This window comes from Narcine bancroftii, chromosome 12, assembly GCF_036971445.1.
Source record: "Narcine bancroftii isolate sNarBan1 chromosome 12, sNarBan1.hap1, whole genome shotgun sequence".
In the NCBI taxonomy this organism is placed as follows: domain Eukaryota; kingdom Metazoa; phylum Chordata; class Chondrichthyes; order Torpediniformes; family Narcinidae; genus Narcine; species Narcine bancroftii.
The window spans coordinates 83,089,865-83,108,519 of record NC_091480.1 but is presented as its reverse complement, the minus strand read 5'-3'; the positions used below and the strand labels follow the sequence as shown (position 1 = coordinate 83,108,519).

The following is an 18,655-nucleotide window of genomic DNA, read 5'->3' as shown; positions in this document are numbered from 1 at the left end:
GTGCATAACTCCAAAGGAAATGGGACAAGGACAATTTTTCTCAAGCAAAATATTTCGGTAACAATTGGGTCTAGAGCAGTGATCTCAACCTTCCCTTCCCACTCACAGACCACCTTAAGCAATCCCTTACTAATCACAGAGCACTCTGGCATAGGGAATACTTAAAGTGGTCTGTGAATGGGGAAGGAAGGGTTGAGATCCACTGTTTTATAGGCTGTAGACATCCTGCCTCTGACATACTTGCTGAGTTCCTTTTTATTCAACCGTTTTGAAGTGTGATTTTTACTAATTGTCCATTATTTCCTGCTGGTGATTAGTTGATTGTAACCTGTTAATATGGTCCTGATTAAGATAAATTATAGTAGTCATCAACAGGGATGCTTTGACAAGAAATACATTGGCTAGTTGATGTTCCTCGTGATGCCAAATCTGTGCAAAGGAATCCGATACTCAAGATGGGCTTGGGCAGGCTGTGTGAGACAGTAATTATTTGGGGGCTTTTATCATTTTGTGACTTATCACTCGTAGTTTATCATATATTCCTGTACCTATCTACTTCTTCCTCTGTTATCAGACATTTATCTCTCTTGATAAGCTTGTGGATTGTTTATGTGTGCATGAGTGGCCCAGTGGGCTTGAAATGCAGTTGCTCAGGCAAAGTTCAGAACCTCAAATCCAACTGCACCAACAGCACGTCATTAAAACACACTCCAATCTGCGTCTGGTGTTTTGTGTGCCTTGGGAGGAGAAATTATGGTGTTAGTCAAAGTGAGGAAGGTTGACTGAGGCAGGAAATAGATAAAATAGAAAGTTGGGTGAAATGTTGTCAGGATTAATTCCATCTGCCACATACAAGGCAATTTATTTTGGAAAGTCAAATAGGAATTGGACAGATACAGTAAATGATAGGTCACTAAGCCATGTTGATGAAAAGAGAGACCTGGGATCCAAGTTCCATTTCCTGAAAGTGACAACACAGGATGATAAGGTAACGACGAAGACTCACCTTCATAGGTTGAAGCATGGAAAATAAGAATTGGCGTGCCATGATCCAAACTTGTCAGGCACTGGCACACTAACCATAATGTGCAGTCCTGGTTTACAAAGGATGTGATTAAGCCGGAGAGAATGCAAAGAATATTCACCAGAATGTCACTCAAATTGGATTATGTGGTGTGGGGTGAGATTGGATGGCCTATGTTTGATTTCCCTGGAATAAAGGAGGCTGAGGGCTGACCTGACCTTATCTGAAAGGATGCAGCTCTGACTCCCGTTCAGTCCAAGGTTGTGTGCTAAGGCTTTGAAATGAGTTTTGAATCCCTATCAGCCCCACTTTTGCAAATCTATATTTTAATCACCATTTAGAATTTCCCCCTCTCTGACTTTCAAAACCTTTTTTTAATCTAATGTTCAAAAGCCTCGTGTTATCTTTCAGCCATGCCTATTTACTTCCAATTTGTCTGCCTGGTGTAAACCTTCTAAATGTGGAGGTTATTTTCTTTCTGCTGAGTTGGGCAATATAAATGTTCGGACTGAGCTAGAATAGGCACAAAGCACGTGGGAGAGATGATGAGGCGAAGCCCACTATGGTCTCGTGATCCTAAGCCATTGTTTGAAAAGTTGGAAAAAGAACCCAAGATCTGTATAAGTGCCAATTTTGAATGGAACAAAAGGACTGATAAACATCTCTTTCAGATGTTGAACGAGAACATAAGAAAATAAGAAATAAATATTTAGAAAATTTAAATTTAGTCCTACAGCACAGTTACAGGCCCTTTCAGCCCACGAGCTCGTGCTGCCGACACACACCCAATTGACCTACAACCCTGGAAAATTTTGAATGGTGGGAGGATAATGGAGCACCCAGAGAAAATCCACACAGGCACTGGAGAACATACAATTCCTTACAGACAACATGGGATTCGAACCCATGGTCTGGATAGCTGGTGCTGTAATTACACTGCGCTAACCGCTATGCTCACCATGCCATAAATAAGGGCCGTAAATGGGTTGAAGAATAGGCCATCAAGCCCCTCAAATCTACTCCGCCATTCAATGAGATCATGGCTGATCTCATGATAGGTTCATCTCCACCTACCTGCTGTTTCTTCATATCCCTTAATTCCCTTTCTTTGTAAAGAAAAATCTATCCAACATTGTCTTAAATATATTTACTGAGGTGGCCTCCACTGCTTCAAAGGGCAGCGAATTCCACAGATCCACCACCCTCTGGGAAAAGCAGTTCCTCCTCATCTCCATCCTAAATCTACTACCCTGGATCTTGAGGCCATGTCCCCTTGTTCTATTCTCCCCAACTGATGGAAGCATCTTTTTGGGACATCCAAAGGAAATTACCTTTTATATTTCTAAATATTTTATTTTAATTTTACATTTTCAGAATTTTTTAGTTCTTCTTGTACCATGGAGGTCTTGGGAAAGATTAAGTTAAAAGTGAATGATAGCATGCTGTAGGTCTTTACTTCATGAGGTTGGAAAGTGAGAGGAACATAATTTTAAGCAATGTTTTAGCAGGAGGGGAAAATATGGAATGATTTGGAGGTCCACAGCAATTTTCGTGGCTCCATTAATTTTTAAATGTTGCACTATCAATATAATGTGTCAACCCATTTCCGTGAATCAGACTAATCAGTGTGATTTAACATGATAATTGGTTGTGAGGAACTGCCTGAAGAATAAATATTAGCAGGACACCAGGAGTGAAAATTAAAACTGGTATCATAGAATATTTTATGACAATTTGTGAGATCAGATATTGGAAAGTTCACACCCCTGCACATTTAGCATTCATATAAATGTAATTGTTTTAGAAAATTAAACTAATTTTTCACTTTAAAAAAATTTATTCATAGCACAGTAACAGGCCCTTTCATCCCTGTCTACCCAATTACAGTCAAATGACCTAAAACCCCCAGTATGTTTTGGAGGGTGGGAGGAAACCGGAGACCCTGTGGAAAACCCACATAGACAGGGGGAAAACCCACGCAGACATTGGGAGAACAGTGTCGGTTTCGAACCCCAGTCCTGATTGCTGGTGTTGTCACCACATTGCACTAATCATTATGTTAACCGTGCCACCCAAGCTCAAAACATTGGTTATGTACCTTTATCTTTGCTCCATAAAGTGCACTGTTTGACCTGCTGAGTTTCTCCACCGTAATGTGTTTTGACTTCAACCATGGAGTCTGCAGACTCGTGTTTTAACAAATGAGGCTAACTTGGTCGGCATGGACAAGTTGGGCAGAAGAGCCTGTTTCCATTCCATAGAATCTATGACCCTAAGATGTGCAGCCATAGTAAGCAGGCAGAGATGACTTGGATAAAGTTCTTAGCTGGGCTGGGGTGGCACAGATCCGTCCCACCTCCTCCTCCTAACTCTTGCATCAAGAGCATACATCTATCTCGACCAAACTTGACGTGCAGAGTCAGGAACCCGTGGGCTCAGCTTGCGAAGCGACGTTCTGCAATGGGACATCAGACTCTTTTAAAAGAATAATCACCGTATTAGTTTCAATACAATAGTGAAAGGTGAGAATAGTAGTGAGGGTAAAGCTACACTACGCCTAGACTCACAGAGACTGACCTTCATGCTCACGGACCGTTTGGAAAAGCGGGGAGCAAATCAAAGCTTCTTCAGGTTCCAACTCTAAATCCAAAGGTAGAAGGAAATTGAAGCCCATGTCTCTGCTACTGTTTGATGAGCACCATAATGAAAAGTGCCACAGTTCGGAAATATGTGAAAAGGAACATAATGTAAAAGAAGAGCAGGCCACCTCATGCCAGCAGTATCATTTGATAAGATCATGGCTGAACTTGCAGCTCTGAAATATCCCCATATCTGTTGATGACATGAGAGGTTTTTGTCATATACATGAGTACAATGTACAAGTGCATTGAAATTCTCGCTGCCACTCCATTAATACCGGGGGGTGGGGGGGCATGGCCCCTTGGGGCATAGCAGTTAGTGCAATGCTGTTACAGCGCCAGCAACTGGGGTTTGAATCTGGCGCTGTCTGTAAGGAGTTTGTTCGTTCAGGCAGTGTCTGCGTGGGTTTCCTCCCACCTTTCAAAACATACTGGGGTTGTAGGTCAATTGGGTGTATTTGGCAGCACAAAGGGACCTGTTGCTATATCTACATTTAAAAATTTATGTAAACTTACCATAAAGTGCCAAGGGGGGTACAAATACATATTATGTAAATATAAAAGGATAGATAAATAAATATTGCCATGTGCAAAAAAGTACTGACAGCTAGTGCAAAAAAAAACCTGATGTTTCAATAGAGCAGGCAGGTTTTTGGTGGTTCCCTTCCTATTTAAATAATCTGGAATAAACTCAGCAGTTCAATCCCCATCATTTCCAAAGATGCACAGTCCCCTGGTGAAAACATCTTTTCTTTCAAGATTCTTTTTATTGCCATGTAATGAAACAGAAAATGTAATATTACATGAAATTTCCTTTATTTTGCCATAAGGCAGACAAAGATTCGCCATCAACAGAAATTGCCTGGTGCCCCTTACAGTCAGAAAAAGAGAAGCAAAAGAGAGTCTCGCCCCCCCCCCCCCACCCCCACCAGAGTCATTGTTGGTCCGTGGATTCCCCTCCAGCCCTCCCGCACCTGGACAGATTCCAGTCCAAGCCATCGGCAGCCCGAGCTCCAGACCTGAGCCTCCCACACAATCAGGAGGCCTCTGATGCCCTCGACACCCTCTCGCATCCCAGTTCCGATACGTGGTACCCCTTTGGTTAGTTTCGAGGCAGTCTTCAGCAGTCGGCAGCCTGGTGTGAGTGTGGTGCTACCACTATGTGTATGGATGTATGTATGGGCTGGACCACCCCCTGAACCTGTGACTTCTCCCCTCCCCGACATCCCCATAAAGGCTGTTACACCCAAACCCCTCCCTCATTACCTGCCTTGGAACCGGGCCAGCAATGTGCAAGCTGTGCTGATTCTTTAAGGTGATTAAAGCCTATTAATCATGATTCTCTGCCTGATTGAGGTTGATTGGTAGTACAGTGAGTCCCTTAAAAGCAGTCGCCAGCAGTGCACAGCCTGCGGAGGGTTGTCACCATCCCACATGTTTGTGTGTTCTTCAGCCACAGAGCCCTTCACTGGTCTGCTACCATGGCCACCGTCCTGTGGGTCATCTCCTCTGCTTCTTCTCAAGCAAGGTTGGTCTCCCCATGCACCAGTCCTCTGCTACCCCAGAGTCGACAACCCCTTGAGGCATCTCCCGAACATCGGCCCTGCCATCTTAAGATGAGACCCGTGGTCGCAGGATTTTAGGAAAACCACCGTCAGTTCTTTTAATAAGCCCTTTAAACCTGTACAGAGCTACGGAGTGAACAGTGGCGGTTGGATCTTGCGGAGGAGCGCTGGGTCTCCGATGCCTGCTCTTCGCTTGACTTGGTTCTCAATGGCCTACCCCTTAATTTTAATCTGTGGCTTTATATTTTACAATGTATCTAGATACAGAACTATGAATTATTCATTGCTCAGACCCAAGTTTATTTAATAGGAAAGGCTTATCTACAGATTGATTTCTGTCCATAAAAGCATTCACAGTGTAAATTGAGATACATTTCCATGGAAACTGATAAGGAATGGGGGAAGATTTGCAAACTGGAGCAATTATTCAATGGAACAGCAAATAATAAAGCTGATGTGAATACTCAGCTGTGGCTGCTCAGCACTTTTAATAACATGCTGGATCTTCCAGTTTATTAGAGTCACGGAGAGGCAGCGCAGAACCAGCTCATCAACTCCACACCAACCATCAAGCACCCATTTACACTAAATCTACACATCCCCTTTTATCCTCCCCGCATTTGCACCAATTCTCCCCAGATGGCAACACGCACCTCTACTTGGGAGCAATTCAGTAGCTAATTAGTTTACTAATCCACGAAACTGGATCGCCTGGGGGCAATGGACAGAGTCTCTGGGAGCTCAAGTGCTCAGGATTGACCCTGGATCACTAGCTATGAACCAACTGTACTGCTGTGTTTCTCTATTCTCAGTGCTGTCTTCTTGGAAAATCCCAGGCAATTAGCATGCACCCTGCTCAAGGGGATGGCTGCTCTTGCGGAATCACTTTGGTAGCCAGCGTGGCACAAGTCCCCAGGCTCACTATCATCAAAGCTGCTAGCGGTGTTGACTCGTGCCAGGGGAGTAGATTTAAGACCGAGGTAAGGAATCTCCCAGAGAGTAGTGAATCTGCAGAATCCTCTGTCCGGGGGAGCATTGGAGGCTGTTTTGCTGAATGTATTTGAGACACCGATAGGTCGCTTTTTGGGGAAATTGGCAGGTAAGTGGAGTCAGATTAGTCCGATCTTATTGAATGGCAGAGCAGGCCCAGTGGGTCAGCTCCTGCTCATGTTTTTTATAATGTTATAAATACAGTATTGTGCACTATTCTTTATATGTTAATTTCAATGATGCAGCATGGTCGAAGGCCCATCTGACCCATGACACCGTGCTGCCCAATTAACCTACAAATTCTGTACATTTTTGGGTACAATTCTTCCTTCCAAAAATATTCAAGTACAGGAAAACTATCCAGTCACTTCAGTGAAAAGAATGTGCCGGGGTAAAGTTATGCTCAGTTTAGATTCTGTGACCTGTGGTTGTGACTCTTTTATCCTTGATCTGATCCAAGGCTGTCATATTTTGGTTGTATGCACAATGTATTTGTGCTTCTTCTCAAGGACTTATTTGTCTTGTACATGCAACTTCTACCTCCTCTGCATCTCCTCCTCTGTACAGCTGGATTGCTTTTTTGTAAGGCTAGGTCGTAATAAAAGTAGAAATATAATATTTCAGTGTGTGTGGTCAGTAAATTTCCCATTAACAAGTAAATGTTACTGGAAAATGGGTTGCAAATTTTCATACGATATTTCAGCTTTGAAATTCATGTATTAAAGTACAGTTTGGACTGGCCTAGGTTCTGATCAATGAGGCTTTATAATACTAGTTGATCTGAATCGTAGACACCAAATTGTGACAAGCAAGTCACAATTTAAAAATGCAAATTTGACAACTCTGTTAATTATTTAGGGTATATTGAGTTAGTGGATGTGATTACAAGGAGGTAATCTTTCAGGGTGGATCAAATGTGATTATAGACCTTGCAATACTGACCGAACTCCATGTTTGTTTTAATTCAGCTTATTCAGTATTTTACGACCATTTTTTTTCTGTATGTGTCATCTTGATGGTTGTAGCTTCCATGTAAATATACAAATGTGGTGGAAGCCACACTTGTGCCCCTATTTATTTCAGTGGAGTTGTGGTGGAACGTGTATCAAGCTTTAAATTCCTTGGTGTCCACATTTCTGATGATCTCACCTGGTCCCTGAACTCTTCCAACCTGATCGAAAAGGTCCAACAGCGCCTTTACTTCCTGTGGAGCACAAAGAAAGTTCATCTGTGTCCCAGGAGAGTGATGGATTTTTACTGCTATACCATTGAGAGCTTACTTACCTATGGCATCTCAGTGTGGTATGGCAATTGTCTCATATCAGACCATAAAGCACTTCAGTGGGTGGTGAAAACTGCCCAGCGGATTATCGGTATCCAATTGCCCACCATTGAGATCATCTATCAGGAACGCTGTCTGGACAGGGTGAAGAGCATCATCAAGGATGCATCTCACCCTAACTATAGACTGTTTACTCTCTCCCATCTGGTAGGTGCTACAGGAGCCTTCGCTCTCGAACCTGCAGGCTCAAGAAGGGCTTTTTTCCCCTGAGACTGTGACCTGCTGAACCTTAAATCCCAGCACTGAGTGGTCCTGCACTCATATTGTACTGTCAGTACTTTTATAATTGTTTGCTTGCTGAATGCTGTTGTTTTTATTTGCACGTATTTATTTGTATATAGCACTAGTTTTTAACTTCTGGTTGGATGCTCATTGTACTTCATTGGCTTTGTATTTTACTTGGCACAATGACAATAACGTTGAATCTAATCTAATAATTAATTTAGCCTAATTGCACAACATGAGGTCCTTTCTAAGGTGATAATTTCATCCCACGTTTATTTTAGCAGCACCGAACTGTGACCTGAAATGTTCTAAAGGGAAGGTCCACAACTTCCTCATTGGTCAGGCCGATTTCTTTCCCATACTTTGTCCATTAGAAAATCTCATCCTATAATTGCCATTGATTGGAGCATTCAGTTGCAATCGGAGAAAGTGTAAATGAAACAAGATGGATAATAACATTTAAAGAGTGTAAGTTAAATTTGCATTTCACACCATCTCTGTGCAATACCAATATTATTAGTTTTGAAATGTACAGTATGTGAATGATATACATGAAATGGAACAAATGTTATGCATTACAATTTTGTGACACAGAAAACATGTCCTGTGATGAGCTACTGAACAGATCAGATAGGCAGGTCTTGGGAGTGGTGAAAAAAAAAAGAAACCGAGCCAATCTTTAATGAGGACTAGAGACAGACAAGGTTGCATCATTGCTCCAACTCTATGTCAATCTTTCTCATTCCTGACCAGCGAGAAATGTCCAGTGGGACTGGAATGATTTTTCAGAACCAAAGTCGCTGAAGCCTTGGTAGTTGAGCTGCAGCACAGTTTACGGCTGAGCTTGAGCAACGATGTTCTTCACTCAAGCCTGTCAAAGGGATGAGGCATGAGGCCAACATCCACAAGGCAAACGCCTTTTCCATCCTGCTGCAACATCAGGGTGGAAGCAAGTTCTCCTTGATCTTGGGAAGAAGTTATTATTCATGATTGTCCAATCTTCATGTGTGGGCAGGCTTGCTGGAACTGGTCCTCTATCTGCCTGATAGTTCAGGGTTTGCTAAATAATGTCCATGCAAATATGGCATAAAATGAAGATCCTATGGTGGACTGAGTTAATTCAATGCTATTGCCCTGTTGAGCATTTGTTATGAAATAAAATCCTCAAATGTATTTGGTAAAGTTGGGCAGGGGCTGGCCTTGTTATTCAGGCCCAGGAAGCTTTCAAGCAAATTCTTCAGCATTTCCATTGTTTCTCTTCAAAGTCAAATATAAAGAGGAGGTTGCATTAATCCTTGGAAAATTTTGAATCAGAGTCCATATTGAAAAGGTGGTGGATTTAGTTTTAAAACTCTTGCGTCATTCAATTAAATTGGTTATAAGTTTGCGCTCAAAATTTCCCAGGAGGGTCTTAAAAGATTTGGAACAATGATTTCTATTTCTGCTGGTAGAAGATGTTTTAAAAGCATTAATGGCTATTTGCTGTACCATTGCAGTTAAAATAAATGAATCAAATGTGCAGTGTCAACTGATGAAAAATTAAGTTCTGGAATTATTTTCCTTGATCTTCTCCACTTCACCACAACTCTTCTTTAAATAGCATTTCTTTGACTAAGTTTATGGTTGGGTGCCTCAGTTAGGGAATAAATAAAATGACACAGATAATAGAGCTGCTGTTTCTCAGCTCAACAACCCTGACCTCTGATGCAGTCACATCTCCCTCTGACCTTGTGGGTGAGCCCCAGGTACTGCAGCTTCTTCCACCATCGAAAAGACCTGCTGCAGACACAGACACAAAGAAGAGAAGAAGAAGACACAAACACAGGTACAGACACAGAAGAAGACCAAGATCTTCACAGAGAAATAGAAGGTAAAACCGATGGACATATTATAGATAAAGTCTTTTTTGAAGAACAAGTGAGATCACTAAAAGAATGGTTGTCATTAGAATTTAGTGCAATTAAAAGGAAAATGAAAAGAACAGATGAAATTAAAAGGTTGGAACTGGTAATGACAGAAATAGGGAAAAGAGTACAGAATGTGGAAGAGTGGGACACGGCTGTAGAAATGGAAGTGAATGACTTAAGAGAAAAATTGGAAGAAAGTGACAAAAAAATTAAAGAGAGACAAGAGTTGTTATCTCAGAAAATTGATATGTTGGAAAATTATAGTAGGCGAAACAACATAAAAATAGTGGGCCTGAAGGAGGATGAAGAAGGCACAGACATGAAGGAATTTATAAAAGAATGGATCCCAAAGGTCCTGGGAACGACAGAAATGCAGGAAGAAATGGAAATAGAAGGGGCACACAGAACACTAGCTCCGAAACCACAGGCACATCAAAAACCAAAATCCATCTTAGTAAAATTTTTGAGATATATGACAAGAGAAAATATACTGGAGTGGGCAAGGAATAAAGTTAGAGACGATAATAAGCCACTGGAATCTAAGGGTCAAAAAATATTTTTTTTACCCAGACATTTCAACTCTTAAAGAGCAGGAAGGAGTTTAATACAGCGAAAATGATTTTATGGAAAAAAGGTTACAAATTCATGTTAAGACATCCAGCCATGCTTAAAATATTTATACCCGTGGAGCAAAACAGACTGTTCTCGGATCTGGAGGAAGCACAAGAATTCGCAGAATGTTTGCAGGACAGAAGAAGAGATATAACAAGAATGAAGAACGGCGATAAAGTATATATAAAGAGGTAAAACAATGTATATGTGAAGAACTAAAGAGGGAAAAAAGGAGGGAAGGAAGGGGGAAAAAAGAAAGAGCTTTGTCATATGTGTAAAAAAAAGTGTTTTCGGGGGGGCTGGGGGGAGAGGGAATAAGCGTTACTGCAAAATCAGATGACGCTTGCGAACAAGATTGCAATCCAAATGGAAAGGAGAGTTGTGGTTGCCCAGCAAGGGATAAGGGGTAACTCAGAGAAGAGGGGAGCATTTGGGGTTATGGTATTATTGGGTGTGGGAACTGTTGGGGTATTTTATGTTTTAAATGTGTTGTCGTACATTGAGTTTAATAAGGGAAAACTAAGAGATGAAACTGGGATAAAGGGGGATGGAGGTGGCGAGGAGGTGGAAAAGAGGTGTAAGCAAGCTATAAGATGGCCATGTTGAACTATATGACTATAAACATTAATGGAATACATAACCAAATTAAAAAGAAGAGGCTACTAAATTTATTGAAGAAGGAAAAAATACATATAGCATTTGTTCAGGAAACGCATCTAACTGAAGTGGAACATAACAAATTAAAGAGAGACTGGGTAGGACATGTAGCGGCAGCATCATATAATTCAAAAGCTAGAGATGTAGCCATATTAATTAATAAAAATGTACCAATCAAAATAGAGGAGGAAATAATAGATCCAGCAGGGAGGTATGCAATGATAAAGTGTCAGATATACTCAGAATTTTGGAATTTGCTCAATATATATGCGCCTAATGAGGAGGATCAAAAGTTTATGCAGGATTTTTTTTGAAGATTGCAGACACACAAGGAAATATATTGATAGGAGGGGATTTTAACCTTAATTTGGATCCAATGTTGACTAAAACTGGACAAAAGACAAGTAAAAAGAATAAAGTAGCTAAATTTATGGTTAAATCAATGCAGGAAATGAAACTTATAGCTATATGGAGGAGCCAACACCTAAGAGAGAAGGAATATTCATATTATTCGAGTAGGCACAAAACATACTCAAGGATTGATATGTTTTTGTTGTCAGCCCATATTCAAGGGAGAGTTAGAAAAACTGAGTATAAAGCTAGACTAGTATCAGATCATTCACCCTGTTATTAGCAATAGGACTGGAGGACACCCCATCAAGGACATATAGATGGAGGTTAAACTCCATGCTACTTAAAAGGCAGGAATTTAGAGAGTTTATTGAACGCCTAATTGAAATATATTTTGAAATAAACACAGAATCAGTGAAAGACAAATTTATATTATGGGACGCAATGAGAGCCTTCATTAGAGGGCAGATAATAAGTTATGTGACTAAGATGAAAAAGGATTACAATCGGGAAGTAGTGAAGTTGGAAAGGGAGATAGTAAGTACAGAAAAGGAACTAGTAAAAAGGGGATGATATAATGAAAAGGAGAGATTTGGCGGACAAAAAAAATACGAAACATTACAAACATACAAGGTGGAGAAGAACATATTGAAAACAAAGCAAAAGTATTACGAATTGGGAGAAAAAAAACACATAAAATATTAGCCTGGCAACTTAAAACAGAAAACTGTATTGGCATCAAGGAAAAAGGACAAACAAATTACATATAACCCAAGAAAGATTAATGAAAACTTTAAGGAATTTTATGAACAATTATACCAAACTGAGAAAAAGGGGAAAGGTGATAAAATAGAGGAATTTTTAGCTAAAATTGAACTGCCGAAATTGCAAGAAGAGGAACAAAACAAACTAATAAAACCATTTGAAATAGAGGAAGTACAGGATATATTAAAAAAGCTGCTGAACAATAAAACACCAGGAGAGGATGGATTTCCAATAGAATTTTATAAAACATTTAAAGAGTTATTAATTCCTCCTCTCCTGGAAGTGATGAACCAGATAGAAGAAACACAAAACTTGCCAGTTTCATGTAAGACAGCAATAGTTACAGTAATACCAAAGACGGGGAAGGATCCACTAACACCAGCATCATATAGACCAATATCTCTACTTAACTCAGATTATAAGATAATAGTGAAATTATTGGCAAATAGATTGGCCAATTGTGTACCTAAAATAGTAAAACAAGATCAAACTGGATTATTAAGAAAAGACGAACAGTGGATAATGTCTGTAAACTTATTAATCTAATTCATGCAGTTCAAGGAAGTAAGAAACCAACAGTGGCTGTTGCTCTAGACGCAGAAAAAGCCTTTCAAAGAGTAGAGTGGAACTACTTATTTAAAGTATTACAGAAGTTCAATCTACCAGAAAAATATATAAATTGGATTAAAGCATTGTGTAATGGACCATTGGCAAAGGTAGCAGTAATCAATTTAAATTAAGTAGGTCAACTAGACATGGATGTCCATTATCCCCCTCATTGTTCGCCTTAGCAATAGAACCTTTGGCAGAACTGATAAGAATAGAAAATAAAATAAAAGGGATTAAAATTAAAGGAGGAGGAGTATAAAATCAGCTTATTTGCAGATGACATCATAGTATATCTAACAGAACCAGAGATATCAATAAAAGAATTACATAAGAAATTGAAGGAATATGGAGAAATATCGGGGTACAAGATCAACGCAAATAAAAGTGAAGTGATGCCAATGAGTAATGCAGACTATACAGAATTTTAAAAAGAATCACCATTTAAATGGCAAGCACAAACAATCCGATACCTAGGGATCAGGTTAGATAATAACTTAAGCCACTTGTTCAAACTAAATTATCAGCCACTAATAAAGAAATTGCAGGAAGACTTAGAACATTGGAAAGAATTACCATTAACGTTGATAGGGAGGGTAAACTGCATTAATATGAACGTATTCCCAAGGATACAATACTTATTTCAAACATTACCAATTCCCTTAACAGTAAAATTCTTTAAAGAACGAAAGAGAATAATAAGGAAATTCTTGTGGAAAGGGAGGAATACAAGGGTAGCGTTAGATAAATTGCCAGAGAGGTATAATCAAGGTGATTTACAGTTACCAAATTTTAGAAATTATTATAGAGCCGTACAATTAAGGTATTTATCAGATTTTTACCAGACAAGGGAAAAAACCAGACTGGACTAAGATAGAACTTGATAAAATAGGCGAGAAGGTACCAGAACATATACTCTGTAAGTAGGATGAAAAGTTACTGCAATATAAACGCTCACCAGTATTGCATCATTTACTTAATACTTGGAAGAAGATCCACTTAGAAATGAAAAAAATGAATTATCAAATACCAAAATTATTATTGATGCAAAATCCACTAATCCCTTTTACAATAAATAACCTTTCCTTTAGAAAATGGGAGAGAAAAGGAATCAAAAGAATAGAAAACTGTTTTTTTGGAAATAATTTATTAACATTTGAACAGTTGAAGTACAAATATGGAATAACTCATGGTACAATGTTTGCATATCATCAACTGAAAGCTTATTTAAAGGATAAACTGGGAAACAGCTTGAGATTACCTGAAGGAAGCAGCTTTGAATATTACAGACACAATGATAATTAAAAGATTTATAACGAACATGTACATTAAGCTGCAAGATAAGGAAAATGATGAAATAAGCAATAAACCTAAACAAAAGTGGGAAAAGGATTTAAACACAAAGATAAAAAAAGAAGTATGGGAAAAGTTATGTTCTGGAACTATGAAGAATACAATAAGCACAAGGTTACGCATGATATGGTATAATTGGTTACACAGATTACACATCACGCCTCAAAAGTTAAAAGAATGGGATCCAACATTACCAGATAGATGTTTTCGCTGTAAGAAGGAAATGGGAACAAAAGTACATGCAATTTGGGCATGTACGAAAATGAATATGATTTGGGAAGAACTAAATCAGATATTAAATAAAATTACAAAAAATAACATACCAAAAAATCCAGAGATCTTTCTTTTAAAAATCATAGGAAGTAAAGAATTAGGCCTCAAATTGGATCAAGCGCAAAAAAAAAATTCATTATGATAGCCTTAGTGTAGCAAAATTATGTATAATGTCAACTTGGAAAATGGAAGAGAGCATGAAAATACAGCAATGGTACATGGAAATGAATAAATCTGTTCCATTGGAAAAAATAACATATAATTTAAAAAATAAAGTCACATTATTTGAACAAATTTGGGAACCGTACATGGAACATAACAGAGAGGGCTTGCCTCGGACCTCTACCCCCTAAAATGAAAATAATAAGGAGACAAAACGACTAGATTAAGTGTGTAATAAATAGATGATGCATTTTTCTTGTTTATTTGAAGATATTGTTTTATGGTTTTATTGTATTATATATGTTGAATATTTATGGGTTTTGGAGGGGGGGGTGGGAAGAGGGGAGGGAGGGAAAGGGGGGGAAAAAGGGAGAAAATGCCACTGTGTAAACTTAATGAGAAATGTTTGTACATATTTTGGTTGATATGGTTCACAGTGTGAAAAATAAAAAAGTTATATTTAAAAAAAAGAAAAGACCTGCTGCTAGGCTCATTATCCTCTGCAAACTGACCTTAGTGTGTTGGGTGGACCCGGAGGCAAGAGGATGGGAGTATGGGGAATAGGATACAATTAAGCAATAAGATTGCTTCTGCAAACTGGCTGAAATGGTCTCCTGTGTCATGAAAAGGATTTAGCTTGATAACACCCCTGGGAATGAAAAGTAAAATCTTTATATCTGGACGTTCATCTCTAACACTAAAATGTGCTCTTCACACAAAAAAATATGGAGTGGCTTAAATTTATATTTATGATAGTTTCTTACATTAAGAACAACTTGTACTAATACCAAAGGTATATACATTTCACTAACAGGAGCTCTTAAGCTGTTTGACCCAATCCATTGTAGACGCCATAAAAATTAAAATACAAATTGTCCAATACTATGTGTTTTCCACATATTGATTTATTATAATTTAAAAGGGCCTGTGCTCCATTTGATGGGAATGTTTTCATAACTGGAGCAGTTTGCTAATTTGCATACTTTATTTAAAGTGGATTTGGACCTTAAAGATGTGTATCAGATTATAGCTTAGAAACCATTTCAAGGGTTTATTTACAAGAAGGGGATAAATGCTGCACTGAGGTTTTTTTTTGTTAAAAGATGTCTGGCACTGGCGAAAAGATTTGTTGCTAAGTAACCATTTTTCCTCTTGTATGTTTTCTGGACAATTGTGTGAGAATTGGATCCTTGGACTCCTCTCCCTGGGCTGTGCCTTTGTGATTATGGGGTTGGAGCAGACACAGGATCTTCTCAATATTGTCTTTTTTTAAAAAAAAATCCTAATCCTTCACAGGACATGAACATCACCAGAAATATCAGCATTTATTATTTATCCCAAACTGAGCAGGCAGTTTGGAGTTGACCACTTTACCGGGCTATCTGATGCATGAAGAACAATACGAGTGGCAGATTTCCTTCCTGGAAGGATATCAGTAAGCACTGTGTTTTTACATCAGTGAAAGTATCTGCAGACTTTCGTGTTTTACTTCTGGTAGTTTGGTCACCAGGTTTTTATTTTATTACTTGAACTTATTTCCCAGCTGCCTTGGCTGGAATTGAAACCATTTCTATTTTTCAACAAGCCTAGCCCCTGGATACTAGACCTACAACTTTAATCACAATTCTACTTACTCATTGATAAACTCTGGGGTGTTAGAGTCATGGATTATGTCCTATGGCAGATGATTTTGACCCTCTCCATGCCACACTCCTTGACCATTTTGTTGATTAATTCATTCATGAGAGCAATTCAGTTAGTGCAGCGGTTAGCGCAATGCTGTTACAGCACAAGTGACCGGGGTTTAAATCCGGTGCTGTCTATAAGGAGTTTGTACATTCTCCCCGCGTCTATGTGGGTTTCCTCTGGGTGTTCTGGTTTCCTCCCAACGTTCAAAACATAATTGGGCAGGCACAGACTCATGGGCCAAAAGGACCAGTTACTGTGCTGTATGTCTAATTTAAAATTAAAAATGTGGGTATTGTCAAGGCTGTGTTGCCCTTAGGAGTGATGGGTACCAGTACAGTCCTCTAGTGAAGATGCTACTGCAGTGTGCAACGAGTCCAGAGGACCCCAAAACCCAGCAGCAAAAATAGAAATTCACCAAGACAAATGGTTACTTAAATAAAAGTTGCTTTTAATTTTCTTTAAACATGAAAACAGGATCAATCTTTAACTTATTACTATTAACTTAACCCCCCCCCCCCCTCTCTAATTCTAAGCACACGTGTATGTAATGTGTGTATATGTTCAGGAAAGCTCTTTGATTCACAGTCCATTCTCACTTCTCCAAGTTCGCCAGCATCAGGAAATTCTTATACTGTGCACAGAATGTAACATTTATGAATTTTCACCAGGCTCTGGTGCTTACAGGTAAATGGTTACCGCTCAGGAAGGTTCTTGTTGGTTTCAGGGGTAAATTTATTGTTCGTTGGACACGCACAAACTGATTTCCTCCGATCAGTCACTTCAGTGTCTTGCTGAAGAAACTTGCCCCATCATGGGTTTTCTAAATGATAACCTCTTCTTCCAGATCACCACATTTCAGGAGAAACAATTCTATCCAGCAATTTCCTCTTGTAAGGTTTTCAACAGGCTGAACTTGGAACTCACAACCCGTCTTCAAAATAGGGTTTTCAACAAGTTTGCCAGCTTGTCATGTTACAGCCTCTAAAAGCCACTGCAGAACTCATTTCCCCCCTTCTCCCTCTCCCTATAAAAGAGAAATCCTGTTTGGTCTTTTCCTCTCTCTCTGCTTGCAAATCCACATGACCCCTCCTAGAACAGCAAACTGCAACCGGACAGATTGCTGGCATCGGAATCAGTTTCTGCCTGGGCATCTACTTGTGAAGTCTCCATAGGCATTCTACAAAGTTTCTATAAAGTCACTGTGGTCTCTAGTTATGCATTTTAAATAAGATATGAAGTGTAAGTATCTGTTTGTGAAGTGACCTAAACATAAACCCCCACAATCTATCTCTTTTAAAAACATTTATATATAATATAATATACCCCGTAATAAGTGTTATTGTGTCAGGGTTTCCTGGATATTGATCTGCTGACGATGAAGAACTGGAGACATAGTTCCAAACTGGGATTATTTTGAGGTGAATCTGCAGGCTGTGTTCCTTCATGTCCTTTTCTTTCTTGGTAATCGAGATCATGGGTTTGGAGGGTGTTATATGAGCAGTGTGGTACGTGGGTTGTGGACGATCCTCCCTGCAGCCACGATGAGACTGATCAGAGATATGAGAGATATGCTTCCACCAACCCTTCTCATGAACTGACTGCAAGGAGCACCTGAGTGTTCTTTGAGTGATTAGATGGTGGTGAAACATGAAATGTATCATTGAGTAGTTCAACAGAAAGGCAGTTTTGAGTCACTTGTGCACTGTGCATTTGAGCTGTTGGAGTTACATTTATATGCAAGTTAAGGCTTCTAACTGTTTTGCTGTTTTATTTAAATGGCAGCAGCGCTTTTCTCTGTAACCAAGGGACAATACCGATAAAATCACAGGTGACATTCCAACATATAGGAAGTAAACAATTGTGTATGGCTGCAAAATGAAGACCAGCCTTTATGTGAGGGGCATTATAATTTATTTTCAGATTTAATGTCAGAATACATACATGACATCACATACAACCCTGAGATTCTTTTTCCTGTGGGTCAGGCAGAATTACCACTTATTGGTAGTGTAAAACATAACTGTGCACAATGTAAACAACTAACTGTACAGTACGACGGCAGCATTCCCTGTACATGTTCTCAATGGTGGGGAGGGTTTTTCCTGTGATGTCCTTGGCTGTGCCCACTACCTTTTGCAGGATTTTATACTCGGGGGTATTGGTGTTCCCATACCAGACCGTGATGTAGCCGGTCAGCACACTTTCCACCGCACATCTAGAAATTTGCCAGGGTTTCCGATGTCGAGCCTCTGCAAACTCCTGAGGAACTGATGTGTTTTCTTCATGATGCCATTGATGTGTTGGCTCCAGGAAAGATACTCTGAAATACTAACACCCAAGAACTTAAAATTTACTCACTTTTTCCACCTCTGATCTCCCAATGATCACTGGGCCATACACATCTGGTTTTCCCTTCCTGAAGTCAGCAATCAGCTCCTTGGTTTTGTGTCAGTTGACTATGTAATGGTTGAGCCTACTTTGATACAAGTATGCAC

At 39.4% G+C, this 18,655-nt stretch overlaps 1 protein-coding gene across 2 annotated transcripts in view; it reads left to right on the top strand.

The window, feature by feature from the left end:
• Positions 1-18,655, top strand: part of LOC138747732 (inactive phospholipase C-like protein 2) — a 190,444-nt gene that overhangs the window by 18,206 nt on the left and 153,583 nt on the right. The gene's annotated exons all lie outside the window — the stretch shown is intronic.